The following is a 10,836-nucleotide window of genomic DNA, read 5'->3' as shown; positions in this document are numbered from 1 at the left end:
ACTGTTCATGTCCTAGCCCAAATCATTATCTTTTCTCCCCTAGATGGATGCACTAGCCTTTTCTTTCTCTTCCCTCAATCTTGCTTAACCCAGGAGCCAGATAGTCTTTCTATTTTCCCTAGAATAAGATAGCAAAATTGTAACATGTTTTTTTTTGATACTGGTCCTGAGATGACCTCAAATACCCTCTCTCTCTGTCTCTCTGTGTGTCTCTCTGTGTGTCTGTGTGTCTGTGTGTCTGTCTGTCTGTCTGTCTCTCTCTCTCCCCACTCCTCTCCTTTTACCAAAGTTCCCCTTACACATCATAGTCTAATTATAGTACATTTGTTTCTCTACCCCAAAGATCCTCTTCTCTTGTTTCTTACTCTGAAACACCTGCTCCCTTTCTTGATTTATCTTATCCTCTGTCTTAGCTTTAATATCAATTCCCTTTGAAAACTTGCCATCACTTCTACTAGGATGTCAGGTATGGGCAGGTCCCTAACCTTTCCCTCACTGCACTCACTTATGAATATGACTCCTCCTTCTATATATCAATCTTCCATGAGATTACAAGTTCCCAGAGGCTTAAAAACATGCAGCCTTTTGTACTGCTCCATACCTAGCAGCTGGCCCTGTGCTTGACGCATAGTAGGTCTTCAATATTTTTAAGTTAGTGAATAAATAAATGGCAATAATACAATGCTGTAGAATTACTAAATGCTATTGCATGCAATTTGTTTGATGGATCATCCTTTCCCTGTATATAATGCACTTGTATATAATTCATAAATGTATACATTTGTGCAAGTTTTTTTTTTAAAGAAGGTAACATACGCTTTCAAGAAGCACACGTACGAGGAAAGAAAAACAACAACTGTCCTTTTCTATCCAAGTGTGTTGCTTAAAAGTTCCTTCTTGGGCTTTGTGGCATGGCTCTTATTGAGACAAAGAGGAATTGCTTTGGGATAAGGAAGAATTTTTGAAATGTAAGGTTTTTTCTTAAACTGTTGTCCCCGCCCCACCCCGACAAGATGGAAGCCAAACCTCAAATAGCAGAGGTTGTGGATGTATTTTGGGATTTCATATTACTAAGGCACTTTATGTAAATATATTTTACCCTATTCAAACTTGCCAATCACAAGCAGGTTGTGAACCAGAGCTAAACAAATCTGGGCAAAGGGGCGGGGCCTGCTGCATTAAGAAATTAGGAATAAATGGGGGTAGGGAGCAGCCTGCCTGCTCTGTGTGTTTGCTAGCCAGATTTTGGGCTGATGTTGTGCCCTTCTGGGGAAGTAAATTTTATGTTGCTGAGAATTTTTTTTTAAATTTTCGTGACTCCAGTAGTTCTTGGGGAGCATAGACTGTCTCTTTTTCTCAGGCTCTCTCTCTCTTTCTCTCTCTCTCTGTCTCTCTGTCTCTCTGTCTGTCTGTCTCTCTCTCTCTCTCCCTCTCTCTCTCTCTCACACACACACACACACACACACACACACACACAGTGGTGGCTCACCTCAATAACTACTCAGGAGGCTGAGATCCAGAGGATCAAATTTCAGTTTGAATTGGCACTGAAAACTTCTTGTCACACCATTTTTCAAAAGAGCTAGCAAAAACTTTGGCTAGAGGCATGACTCAAGGAGTAAAGTGACAGCGAAGCCAGCAAAGCGAGCAAGCCAGAGGTCCTGAATTCATAAGCAAGCACCAAATTTTTTAAAAATAATATTAGAGTGACATAGGTAATTGGTATTATGTGCTATAGGAGACATCACAAGACCAACAATCTCTGTATCTGCCTGTGGTGTGGGCTGTTTCAGTAGAATGAGAGATTGCTACCTACATGAAGAAAGGTTATAAGGCGAGGTATGGTGGCTCATTCCTCTATCCCAGATACTTAGGTAGCGAAGATCAGGAGGATAGTGGTTAAAAGCCAGCCAGGGTACAAAAAATGTTGCTTCAACCCTATCTGAAGCAGTAAGCTATACACAGTGACATGTTTTTTATGAACAGTTGAGAGGCATTTAAGAATGAGGATGACGGGCTGGACCAACCATGGGGAAACATTGTGAGACCCCATCTAAGAAACAGCTAAAGAAAGAAGAATAGAAAGCATTGTAGTCATTTTTAAAGCAAAGAATCTAGAGAAAAGTGTTGTATACAAAAGAGAAAAAAATGCACAGGTAAAGTTATCAAGAGAAAACAACTAATATTCCAAAATTACATGAAGTGTGATGCTCCAAAAGCCTGTCTTGTAGAAAAGGATTTTCATATTTACATATTAATTTGCAATTCAGAACCTAAGAAAACAACATCCCTTTCTCTTTCCAAGTAGGAAAACTGAGCCTGAAGGATGCTCACAAATGGCACTGTCACCACTGACAATACAATCCAGTACATGGTCCACATCACCCATGTAGCAATATTTTATTAAGCTAATTTTGTCTCCTCTATTAATCTTCCTGCTGTAACTTCTCCATTGCCTTTTTTTGTTTGTTTTTGTCAGTCGTGGGGCCTGAACTCTGGGCCTGAGTGCTGTCCCTCAACTCTTCAGGTCAAGGCTAGCGTTCTACCAGTTGGGCCATAGCACCACTTCTGGCTTTTTCTGCTTATGTGGTGCTGAGGAATCGAACCCAGGGTCTCAGGCATGCAAGGCAAGCATGCTACCACGGAGCCACCTTCCCAGCCTCCATTATGTTTTAATCTTTCAAATTAACCCCTTTGCCTTTCTGATATAATTTCTTTATTTCAACACTCTCCACTTGAAGAGAGAACTTACATTCTCTGTGTACAGGAATAAGCAGAGAAATTAAGCAGAGAAGCCAATCTTTGGAGCTTTTGAGCTCAGGAACAATGTTTCTCAGATGGATAAGATTTTCCCTTATATACGGTAATTAACTGGGGGAACTCTACAAGTATAAACATTGGCTCTTCTATATTCCTATTAGACAGTAATTTAGTCATTTCAAGAGTTTTATGAACTAATATTTATTATGTAAGGTAAATTAAATAGGTAAGATTAATTAGGTAACTGATAAAAAAAGAACACCACGTGATATTCAGGCAGGAAGAGAAGTTTATTTTTACCAAACTGCTGCCTGCCATGTATGGTGGAGAGGCAGGGCCAGAAAAGGGCCAGAGGCTGGTTTGCATGCCTTAACTAGGGAAGGGCAGGGAGAAGGGGTGGCCAGGTAAGGGAAGGTGTGTTACCACCGAATGCCCTTGTGACTCCGGAGCTTAAGAGTCTGCTACAGTCAGATGGGAGGTGTGATGGGAGGGGAGACAGAATGTGACTTTGGGGGAGGGGGAGAGGAGTGTCTCTGGGTGTGCCAGTTACCTAGGTGACACAGGTACTGGTCAGAGACTTAGCTAAGAGGAGGGAGAAATCTGCCCACCGTTCCAGGGTGGACCTTACATATCAAAAATTTTAAAAGAGCACAGCAAAACAATTAAACGTGTATGGCAGTAAAGATCAGTTGAAAATGTTCACCATACTATCACTCAACATCTCACTTCAATTTAATATTTCAATATTTATTGATATTTTCTCACACCATCTCAATCTCTATAATGGCTTGTTAATTGGATATCTGTACTAGTATTATTTAATCTGTCTACTTAAATATCTCCTTTGTTGCAAGTTTTAATATTATTAGCAATTTTGCAGTGAATATCATTATATAAACATTTTTCCTTTTTATAGATTATAACTGTAGAATTAATTTCTAATTATATCTAAAAGCAAGAATGCTGAGTAGATATGAATATATATTAACTTGTTAAATCTATTTAGCCCAACTGGCTTCGAAGAAAAGGTTTTGCTAATTAATAGGTTTGCCAACAGTGAATAAAAGTGCTTAGTTCCCTACATTCTTGCCAAAACAAATTATTACCAATCTTTAATGTTGTAAATTTCATGGCCAAAACATTATATCATATTAATTAAGTTTTGATTTGCATATAATAAATCAAATTGAGTGCAAGTATATACACTAATAGGTTGAATATATATTTCTGAAGCTGGATACAACCACAATTTTCTTTGTTTTTATTTCCATCATTCCATCCTAATTTCAAAGCATGTATCACCAAGGTCAATAGGAGACAAATTTACTATTACTGGAATCTGAAATATTTTTAGCTAGTAGAATATTTGTTTTATGTTAGCAAGTATAAGGTAGAACTACTCTCATACTCAAAACATAAACATTATCCAGAACCAATAAATAAGAAAATAAAATATTTATGTATTAGGTTATTTAAAAATAGATCTCAAGATTTGTATCATTTCACTCATAAAATGGATAAGGACTTGGCAACATAGCCATGATAATATCACCATGGTTAACAGCATCAACAATCAGCAATTCCCTAAAATCAACTTTTGCCTATGTCTGCTCTATTCCAATTGTCTGAAAAATATCCTTTCCTGTTGCATACCAAATTAAAGATCCAATGCAGCCCGCACTTAAGTTGCTATGCTTTGAGTAAATCGATGTGTTTTTATCTCTGTAGTTGTTATTTGAATAATCATTTAGGAAGGTTGAAAACAGAAACTATTATAATGATTTCTTTGCAAAAACAAGGCTCAAAAACACATCTCTGAGGCCAAGTGCTGGTGGCTCACACCTGTAATCCTAGCTACTTAGGAGGCTGAGATCTGAGGATCACGGTTCAAAGCCAGCCTGGTCAAGAAAGTCCGTGAAACTCTTATCTCCAATAAGCCACCAGTAAACCAGAAGTGGCTCTGTGGCTCAAGTGGTTGAGCACTAACCTTGAGCTGAAGAGTTGAAGGACAGCCCCCAGGTTCAGATTTCAAGCCCTATAACCAACAACAACAACAACAAAAATCTCTGTGCATAGCATTAATACAATTTGTTAAGACACATTACAGATGAAAATCACCATAGGATATCAGATAAGCAGACAGTGGCCCTTTAATATTTCCCGAGAGGGAAATATTAAATATTAAGTCATACGGAGATAAAACAAAATTGGAGTTGTAGCAAAAGTAAAAGGACCAGACTTGAAGCCAAGTGGACCTGGCCCTGTAATTGTCATTCTGCTTGTGCAGAGGGTGGGGCTCAACATAGGAGGAAATAGGAAAGCTGTTGAAACCAAGAAGCTCTTCTACTGTTTTCCATGTTAAAGTGGTTGTATGGAAACTCAGCCTAGGTTACCTACAGAATTGTGGAAAGGGGTTGAGAAATACCCTATTTATAAATGACAATTTGACAATTGTCTTTTAAATGATTAACATTAATAATGATATTCATTACTATACAATTACTTTGTTTCTTTAAACCTGTTCGTTGGGAAATATTGACTAAGCAGAAAAAGAAATCTAAGAGAGAATTTAAAGGAAGTTTTCAACTCTCATAAATCAAAGCAAAATTAGCTGCACTAGTTAATACGGTGGAAAGTGAACTTGCTGAAAAAGGACAGAATAAAGATAGAGAAAACTAAAATATTACTCATCAATAAAAATGGGAGATTAAAGCACATAGAGGGTTAGTCAACTAGAATTAATGTTTTGTGACTATCTGTACGAGCTGAATCTTGTTAACACCACAATAAAATGAAATTGTGCTAATAAAAATATGTACACATATCGGTATACGTATTTTCACAAGTATGAATAGTGTGAATATATATGATAAACTCTCTTTCAAATACTATACAGTATAGATTCTATATAATATAGACTATACAATACAGACTCATGACTGTCCATTGCTATCTGAATGTTCATTGGATAGCTACTTCTCATTTTATCAGCTAATCCAAGTATTCCCTTCAATAGTAATACTTAAAAAAAAGATATTCACAATTCCAAAGATATCTAGAAGATTAATATTTTTACATTCTTTAAGAGATTGGTAGTCCTTCATTATTTCAGATCTCTGTATATAGCATTAATACAATTTGTGGTACACATTTAGGTGTCAATCATTCCATAAATATCAAATAAGCACCCAATTGTCAAATATTTCTTATAAATTCATAAGCTTACTTATTTTTTCTCACCATATTCTTCAATAAAACACAATAACTATGGTCCTTCTAAATTTAAAAGACAATAAATCAGTTAGCTCAGACTCTTCAAAATTATAAACTTATATAAACTGGAAATATACATAACAGAAAAAAATCTGAGTTGAAAAATGACTTCATGTTACAGGCTCAATTTTCCATTAAATGGGAGAAAATCCTGCAATGCGTATTTAATATCTATGCTTTATAATTTGGTGGTACTGGAGTTTGAACTCAGGGCTTTGTGCTCACTAGGTAGACATTCTACCTCTTTAGTCATGTCTCCAGATCTTGCTTTAAATATAAAGACAGATACCATTATACCAATTATTCCAAAAAGAGAAATTGTGGGGGTCTTTTGCTTATTGCAAGCTATTTTTTCCCCAAAGGCAAAGCTCTTCTCTAAAGTATGACAATAAAATCAAACAACCCTCAGTTATTGATTATTTAAATAAAATAACGATTGACACATTGCTTTCTTTATTAGTCAGATCACAGGAGTTGAGTGGTCTAATTTCAGAGGGAAGATAGCTGTTTTTCAAATAAAGAAATATAAAATCCATTTTATCACCAATTTCATTTCATACAGGGGCACTATTTTATTTCATTTTCTCAGAGCTACAGTTACTAAAATAACATAAAAGATACTATTCTGCCAGGGTCTAATATTAAATTTTTTTAAGAATGTCTGTATGGACTTATTTTGTACAAAAATCACAGAGCAAAGTAAATTTAGAAGGGAAAGATTCCTTTATAATATATATTCTGCTTTTTTTTCTTTGCCCTAACGTTAAAAAAAATCGTTCTCCACCAAGAGTGGGGTCTTATAACCAACAAATTTTCATTGTCTCATTTCTCTTACCCAATTCCAAAGTATTTCACATTCTGCTTTAAGTATAATATTCTAGGTGAGTTTCATTTCACTGTCCCCAGGATGCTATTGAGTCCTCTCCCAGCTCTATTTCATTTCCGTCAAAGATATTGAATTTTAAGGTTGTCTTTTATAAAAAATTGTTTTAAAAAGCCCTGCTTCTAGAACAAATGAAACAAATGTGGAACAACAAAACTGAAAATTGAATGAGAACATGTGGTCAGATAAAAATAAATAAGGTAGACCTCCAAGGTCAATGTTGTAGATAGGACAAACCATGAAGGTGTCCGAGGACCCAATTAGCCTGCTACTACAGGTAGAGCAAACTCACAGTTCTTCTCAGAAGATGAAAGGTATTCAGATTCTCTAGACTCCCCTGAAATACGAAGCGACTGTAAGTAATAATAAGCTCCAGTCAGTGCTGGAATTCTCTTTATAAATTTGAATCCCATTATTATACCATTCTTGGCAAATTTGTACCTGGTTATTACCATTTTGCTAAGGTGTTTCAAAAATCTGAAACAAATAGTAACCTAGTTTGGGGATTTCCTTTGAAAAAAAAAAAGAACAAAAAATAAATAAAAAGAAAAGAAGGGGTGAAAAAAGTAAAGCTAGATTTTAAGTAAAATCTAGCTAATTGGCTGGAATCATGGGAAGGATTTCATGACCCATGGTGTATACAGAAAGAGCTAAGCCTTTTAGCAAGAAGAAAAATCTCATTTAAAAAAAAAAATGAAGGCAGGGAAATAAGAGGTTTTTTTTTAGTTTCCTTTACTGCTGGTTTTGTTTTCTTTTCCTTTTGTCTCATTTGTTCATTTATCTGAGTTTGGGAAGGTTTGGGAGAAATAATAGGGCCAAGGGTGAAAAAATGCAGCAATGATACTAGACTCCATGTTGAAAATGGTCTATACAACTTATCGGTGGGAGATAGAAAGGACAACTGGGAGAGAGGTATGAAAGAAAAAGAAAATGTCCAAAAAGAAATGTACTCTTCATCTGACTTATGTAACTGTAACCCCTCTGCACATAACCTTACAACAACAATAAAAATGAAGGCATATTTCTCTCCTATGTGGAAGTTAGATCTAAATTATAAATACATAAAGATAGAGGCTCATATACATACATATGCAAACATGCTATATAAAGTATGATTTGTGCAGGCAAGACTGCAATAGTGTAACTCCCTTCAACAACTAACAGTTTAACCAATACCAGAAACGAATACCAGAAAACTAGAATTAGTGCCATTGGTGGCAGGGGAGGGAAGGGGGGATTAAGTTAATAAAGAAAGGAAGGATAGGCAAATGCAGTCATAATATCCAATTTATACATATATGAAAATGGCAGTGGGTAAATTGAGGGAATGGGTAGGGATGATACAGATGGGGTGGAATGATGGAAAAAGTGACATTGACAAAGATACATTATACTTATAAACTCATATGTTGAACTGAAACCCTTGTGTATAGCTACTTAAAGATAACTTCAAAAGGAATAAAAAATGCATATTAAGTTGCAAAAAAGACGTAACCAGATGACAAAAAAAAAAAGCTCTTTAACATGGAAAGAAAAACAAATTAAAACAGTGCTGGGTAGGTGGCTCAGTAGTAGAGTAGAGTGCTTGCCTAGCATGCATGAGGCCCTGGGTTTGATTCCTCAGCACCACATAATCAGAAAAAGCCAGAAGTGGCACTGTGGCTCAATTGGTAGAGCACTAGTCTTGAGCCGAAGAGCTGAGGGACAGTGCACAGGCCCAGAGTTCAAGCCCCACAACTGACCAAGAAATAAAAATAAAAAACAGTCCTATTAGAATTAAAATTTGAGACATAATTTAAATGAAATTTCTAAAGATTTATCAAAGAACTAAAATGCAGGCAAATAATTTGAGAAATTAAGCAACAGAAAATGACCACTTTTAAATTTCTTGTTAAAGTGCCATGATAATCAAAACTCACATCACTGTAATTATTTTTAATTTTAACCTTAATTTTCTGTGGACCATAAAGGGTACCTTCTGTTGAACTATCACGCATTTACTTGGTCACTAATTTCCATGGCTGGTTGACACTAACAAAATCTGTTGCAGACATATCTTCTTTTAACACATACTTTTTTTTTATGATCATCAGATAGTTGTTCAAGAGGGTTCAATTTAACATCTCCATTTCTGAGAAGCAACAATATCTCTTGTATTAACATCATTGAGTATACTATGCAGGTATTTCTAGATTGCTTCAGCATAGAGTTGCTTTATTATTCTCATTTTTCTCCCCTTAAAGATGCTTAGCAAATTAAGAAAATTGAAATTCTAGTTCGTATGACAACTCGCTAGATACATCTCATTAATCTCTGCAGGCCCCACATCTCATAGAGAACTTTCATCTGTCTTCTTACCACTGGCATCATTCTTATGAATTAAACGTTTTTATTTCTTTGTTGGAATCATAAAGAGTTTCTGAAGGGAGCAGACATGTTTATTCTGCTCTGTATAATTAGAAGTTAGAAACAGCACAGCCACAAAATTGTTATGAGAACAAAATCTGTTGTGTATATGAAAGCCTTATGTGTGTATCAGTCTAATACCCATAATAACACAGTATTTTTACACACGTTTCTTCAGAAGTTAGTCACAGATAAATACAAGTGAGATTTTATTAATAGCACTTACCCAGCCAACCCTGGATTTCACACACACTCCATAGGTAAGGTCTCATCCCCATTAGATTTGCATCTGGTTACTTGGAATTTTTAGAATGAGGAAACATTACTTACAAAAATCTCTTTAAATATGTTTTAAGTATCAAAGCTCACTCAAGGTATGAATCATGGAATACGATAATGATTTGTTCACTCCAGGATTTCCAATCCAGCAAGAATAAACAAATACAAATCTACAAATAGTACTGAGCCATGGCATGTAATTCAAGTGCTATGACTGTTGGGGGAAAAAAAAAGAATGGCTAAAGTCCAGAGCACTGTTAACACCAAATGCTGGCAAGCATATGGAATGACAGGAACTCTTATAGCTGAGGTGGACAGTCACTGGGGAAGACAACCTGGGAGTTCCTGAAAACATCGTTATGCAACCCAACAACTCTGAGCTTGGCATTTGCTCTAAGGAGTTGAAAAAGTATGTCCACATAAAAATACATACTTGGATCTTCATAGAAGCCTTATTTATAATTGCCAAAACTTGGAAGTACCCAGATGCCCTATAGATGTGAACTGATCAATGAATGCTGGTATATCCAGACAAGAGACTTTTAATTTTTTATTGTTGAATTAGAATACAATAATAATCTGAGGGGTTTCATTATGATCCATAGTAGATTCTGAACAAACTAACTCTCCATTACATTCCCATGCTTCCTCCCCTGTCTTTCAGACAATGCCATTTTATTCAATATTGAGAAGGAAAGAACTATTGAGCCAGAAAAGAATGGCGGAAACTTTAATATATATTATAAAGTCAAAGAGGCCAAACCAAAAAAGGCTGCATACTGTATCATTCCAACTGTATGATATTCTGGAAAAAGCAAATAAAAAATAAGGGAAAATCAGTGGATACCAGGAGTTAGTGTGTGTGGGGAGAGTAGAAAGTGATGGATGGGCAGAGCACTCAGAATTTTTAAAGCAGTAAACCTACTCTAGGTTATATTACAGTAGTGGGAGAAAGTCATTATAAATTTATAACTGTTAGCAATAAACTCCTTCCCATAACTTAGCATTCTCCTTCCCCTTTCTACAGGTTGGCTCACTCCCTTCCTAGGCAACACTAGGCCCATTTAGTAAAGGCAGTAAATAATCATCCTCCTACCCGGGCCCCCCCCCCCCGTTTACCTTGGGATGATACTTCTCTTGGGCAGCTACCACCATATAAGGCAGCAAAAGCCCTTTAGAGTGACCTTCAGGTCTGGGCAGCTGCAGGACCCCTTATCTATTACTTGGGCAGCAGC

Source organism: Dipodomys spectabilis, unplaced genomic scaffold (genome assembly GCF_019054845.1).
Source record: "Dipodomys spectabilis isolate Male_0828 unplaced genomic scaffold, ASM1905484v1 ptg000017l, whole genome shotgun sequence".
In the NCBI taxonomy this organism is placed as follows: domain Eukaryota; kingdom Metazoa; phylum Chordata; class Mammalia; order Rodentia; family Heteromyidae; genus Dipodomys; species Dipodomys spectabilis.
Note: the sequence above shows the minus strand (reverse complement) of the source record.